This window comes from Chrysochloris asiatica, unplaced genomic scaffold (genome assembly GCF_000296735.1).
Source record: "Chrysochloris asiatica unplaced genomic scaffold, ChrAsi1.0 scaffold00142, whole genome shotgun sequence".
Classification (NCBI taxonomy): Eukaryota; Metazoa; Chordata; class Mammalia; order Afrosoricida; family Chrysochloridae; genus Chrysochloris; species Chrysochloris asiatica.
The window spans coordinates 5,076,648-5,081,590 of NW_006408660.1; positions in this window are offsets into that span (position 1 = coordinate 5,076,648).

Genomic DNA, 4,943 nt, shown 5'->3' on the forward strand with positions numbered 1-4,943 from the left:
AGAATTACTGGCATTCCAGAACAGGAACAATCACACAAGCCCACAGAGGAGATAGTTGAAGAGCTTCTGGAAGAAAATTTTCCTAACATCATGAAAAATGAAAAGATAAGCATTCAAGAAGCTCAACAAACCCCAGGATGGATGAAGTAGAATGTGGCACCAATATTGGAGGAAGACTCATTAACAACCTGTGATATGCAGATGGCACAACCTTGCTTGCTGGGAGCAAAGAGGACTTGAAATATTTACTTAAGAACATCACAGACTACAGCCATCAGTATGGATTGCATCTCAAGGTAAAAAAAATAAAAAGCCTCACAACTGGACAAATAAATAACATTATGATAGATGAAGAAAAGACTGAAGTTGTCCAAGACTTCATTTTGCTTGGATCCACAATCAACGTTCATGGAAGTGTCAGTCAAGAAATCAACAGACATATTCTATTAGACAATTCTGCTTCAAAAACCTCTCTAAAGTGGTAAAGATCAAAGATATCAGTTTGAGAACTCTGGTGCACCTGACCCTAGCCATAGTATTTCAATTGCCTCATATGCATGTGAAAGTTGGACTATGAATAAGCAGGACTGGAAGAGAATCGGTGCATTTGAATTATGGTCTTGGCAAAGAATACTGAAAGTACCATGAGCTGCCAAAAGAACAAACAAATCTGTTTGGGAAGAAGTACAGTCAGAATGGAGAGGTTCCGTCTATTGCACTTTGAACATGTTATTGGAGATCCAAGTCCCTGGAGGATATCATGCTTGGTAAAGTGTAAGGTCAGCAAAAAAGTGGAAGGCCCCAAGGAGATGGAATGACATAGAATGACAGGCAGCAGCAATGGGCTCAAACACACCAACTGTAAGAACAGCACAGGGTCAGGCAGTGTTTCATTCTTTTATGTGTAGGATCACAATGAGTCGCAACCAATTCAATGGCAACCATCAACAACAACAATGTCTTCTAAAAAGATAATTGCTTATCATATAGTATTGGAGGCTGGGAGCCCAAGATCAGGATGTGGCTATGTTGTTTCCTTCTGGGGGCTCTGAGGGGAAATTTGTTCATTCCTCTCGCCAGCTTCTGGTGACAGCTGGCAGTAGATGTATCCTCACGTAGCTGCTGTCTCTCTGCCTCTGTGCCTCTTCTCCATTTTACACAGGATTAAGTATGACCTCATGTGGTAGCGTAGTGGTTACGAATTGGGCTGCGAACCTTAAGGTCAGCGGTTCGAAACTACCAGCTGCTCCGCGGGAGAAAGATGAGGCTTTCTACTCCCGTAAAGATTTACACCCTCGGAAACCCTGTACAGGGTCGCTATGGGTCAGAACTGACTCGACGGCACTTAACAACAACAACAACATGTTACCTGATAACACATCATCAAAGACCTATTTCCAAACAGGGTCACATTCCCAAGTACAGTATTTAGGACTTTAACATATATTTGGGACTGACGGACACAATTCAATACATAATAGTTGGCAAAAACTGGCATTTTAAAAGATTAAACACTTTAAATACCATTATGACTGTAATACAGTTGAACAATATGGCAAAATGTTAGCAATGGGTCAATCTAGGTGATTGATGTCTGGATTCTTTGTAAGTGCCTTCAATATTCTTCCATAAAGAGCCACAAGGACAATCAGCAAACAGCCAGCACTTGGGTGAAAACAGAAAACATAATCTGGTAAGGGACCTTTAACACGTCTACCCAGTTACTGCAGTGAGTCTCCACTCCCCAGAGCTGAAGAAGCTGGAGCAGGTTCAAGGAAGGAACAATGGAAGGGTGGGTTGAGGAGCAGACATTTGGCTGGAACTCATCTGCTGGTCAGTTCCTGGGTCTGGATGGTAGGGTTTATGCTTGCTTAAACTCCCAGGGCAATTACTAGAAAGAGGGCAGGACAGGTCAGCAAAGGACAGGAGTCAAACTTGGCCAGAATCTCTTCTCAGGGAACATCCAGCCGGGGATAGATGACTGAGCATATGTAATAGCAGAGTCATCCTCACGTGCTTCAGTTGGTGGGGCAGACTCCCCTTAATATGGGTTGAATTGTGTCCCCAAAAAAGATACATCGAGCGCCAACCCCTGAATGAGACTTGTTTGAAAATGGGGTTTTTACAGATGCAATTCATTACTATGAGGTTATACCAGAGTATGTTGTTGTTGTTGTTTAGTGCTGTTGAGTTGGTTCCGACTCATTATGACCCTGTATAGGGTTTCCAAAGAGCAGGTGGTAAGTTTGAACTGCCAACCTTGAGGTCGAGAGCTTATCCTACGGCACCACACCAGGACTCCATATATTAGAGTATGGTAGGCCCTAACCAGTGATCTTATAAAGCAGAGAAGACACACACAGATAGAGAGGGTAGGAGCCACGTGAAGACAGAGGCAGAACGCAGAATGATGAAGCCACAAGCCAAGGAATACCTGGGGCTACCAGAAGCTGGAAGAGACAAGCAGGGATCCTCTTCTAGACGCTTTGGAAGGAGCATGGCCCTCCAGAACTTCAAGAGAATACATTTCTGTTATCTCAAACCACCCAAGTGTGCGGTACTTTGCTAAAGCAGCTCTAAGAAACGAATACACCCACTCTCCCACAGCCTCACCAGCAAAGGGTGCACAGAAGACAGGCTGGGAAGGTGGGGTACTTGCCTATAAGACTCAGAAATGCCCCCTCCTTGCTGCTGTCCTCACTGCTGCACCTCACCACAAAATACACATCCCCCCCTATAGGAAGAGAAACTCCTTCATTCAAATAAACCCAGCTAAGGTTACCAGTGGTAACTTGTCACAACTCCCCCCTCACCCACCAATCAGGGTCTCTGTCTTGGACAATGAGAGAGGGAAGAAGCTGCAGGGAGCCACGGGTGGGCAGGAGAGGGGCTCACTGGCTGGTCCTACCCATGGGGAGCGGACACCAACTCTGGAGACGTCCCTGTATTAGGCGAGTAGCACAGAACAGAGGATTCCTGAGCAGATAGCAGAGTTCTCAAGAAGCTGGGAGAAAGCATGGCCTCAGCTGGAGTCCAGTCTCAGCCTGACCCCACGGGATCTCTGCAGTGTGAATGGTCCCACTCAGTGGCACAATAGTGTATCGTTGGCCAAAGACCACAGCATCTGAGGATGCCTGTCAACCAAGGTCAACTGAACAGAGAAGGGCACAGGTGTGAGTCATCAAACAACTAACACCTGCAGCAGCTGAGGGCTGAGTGCACCTGCAGGTGAGGACCCAGCTGGGACACCAGCAGTCGCTAAAACATTCGGATACATGAGAATTGCCATCCACCCAATCCAAAGTGGTGAAATGCCTGGCTCCTAGAAATTGTCCAAAGGCTAGTTTTAATCAATAATTTAGCTCAAGATCACCCCAGGGCCAGGATGGTAAGAAGGAAAGTTATTTAAGAAATAGTTAATAATAACATATATGCACTGTGCATCCAAAAGCGAACAATTAAAGAGCAAAGAGAAAAAGAAAAGAAAGAGAAGAGAGAACAAAACTGAATATCCAACAGGAAATGAGGGCGGCCATTGAAACCTCCCCTAATTGTAAGTTTCCTGGCTGCCAGTGCTCCTTGTCTGATAAGAGTAAATCACTTGGTTCCCTGGGGAAAAATTAACTTGCTCTTGGCAAAGGCATGAGCAGGATTTCAACTGTTGATCAGGTTGACACTTAACAACATTTCCTCAGTGCCGACACATGCCAAACACCAGACTACACATTTGCAGGGATATGTTTTATTTATTTAACCAAGTAACATAGATGAGGAAACCAAGCCCAGAGTAGGTAAGACATCGGCCCCAAGTCACATCACTAATAATAGGTATTGTAGGGACCTGAACCCCTATCAATGGGATATGGCCTAAGTCCTTCATTTGTTAGATCTTTATAAGAACCTGCAGACCCTGGGAGAGAAGCTGGAATGTGGACATGAACAAATAATTGAAGGATGTATGTAACCTTCAGGAAAGGTCAGACTTTTGGGAGAAAAAGGAGGCTTTCTGCTCCTGTAAAGCCTCAGAAACCGTACACAGAGTGGCTATGAGTCAGCACCGACCTGACGGCACACAACCACCTGTGTGGTGCCGTGGGTTAATGGGCTAGACTGAAAAGTCAGTTTGAACTGCAAGGTCAGCGGTTCAAGCTCACCAGCCACTCCTTGGAAACCCTATACAGGGTCGATATGAGTCAGAATCGACTGGATGGGCACTCAACAACAACCAAAGTAAAAAAAACAACAAACATATGAAACCGGAACTACAGCATTTAGGAAATGCACACAGAGAAGGCAAAATTAGGGCGCCGAGGCAGAGTGATTAATGAAAGTCTGGTGGTGGTACCTCTGGAGAAAAGGTCAGGAAGGATCACAAGGCCTCTGGGGCCCAAAGGTCTCTTCCTTCACCTGGATTTACTTCACCATCTTTTGTTAAGCTGTATACTGATTCTTGGACTCCTGGCATGTTGCTATAGGTGAATCAGCATTGGACTGCGAACCACAAAGTCGGCAGTTCAAACACACCAGCTGCTCTACTCCTGGAAAACCCTATACAGGGTCACTATGAGTCGGAGCCACCTCCATGGCACTTAACAACAACAACAATACTGATTCATAAGTTTGGGGGGGGTTTGGTAGGTAAAGCTTTTTCACAATTAAAAAGATTTTGTTTTACAGCAATGAAGCTGCGAGCTAAGCCCTACAACATTCAATAGACCCCTGTGAACCCAGGTGGTTGGCCAGCATTGTGACAAGACCTGGGGACTCTTGGGCCCAGAGTCAGTGACATAGCCACAGAGGACTAAAGTGGAGAGTGAAGCATCCAGCTATTAAGAAGAGAGGATATATGCACAAGAACACCCACACTTGCAGATAATACCCACTTGACCTGGCTTCAATGACTGGATGATCAGAGCTCAACTAGAAGAAGAAAGAAGAGGAAA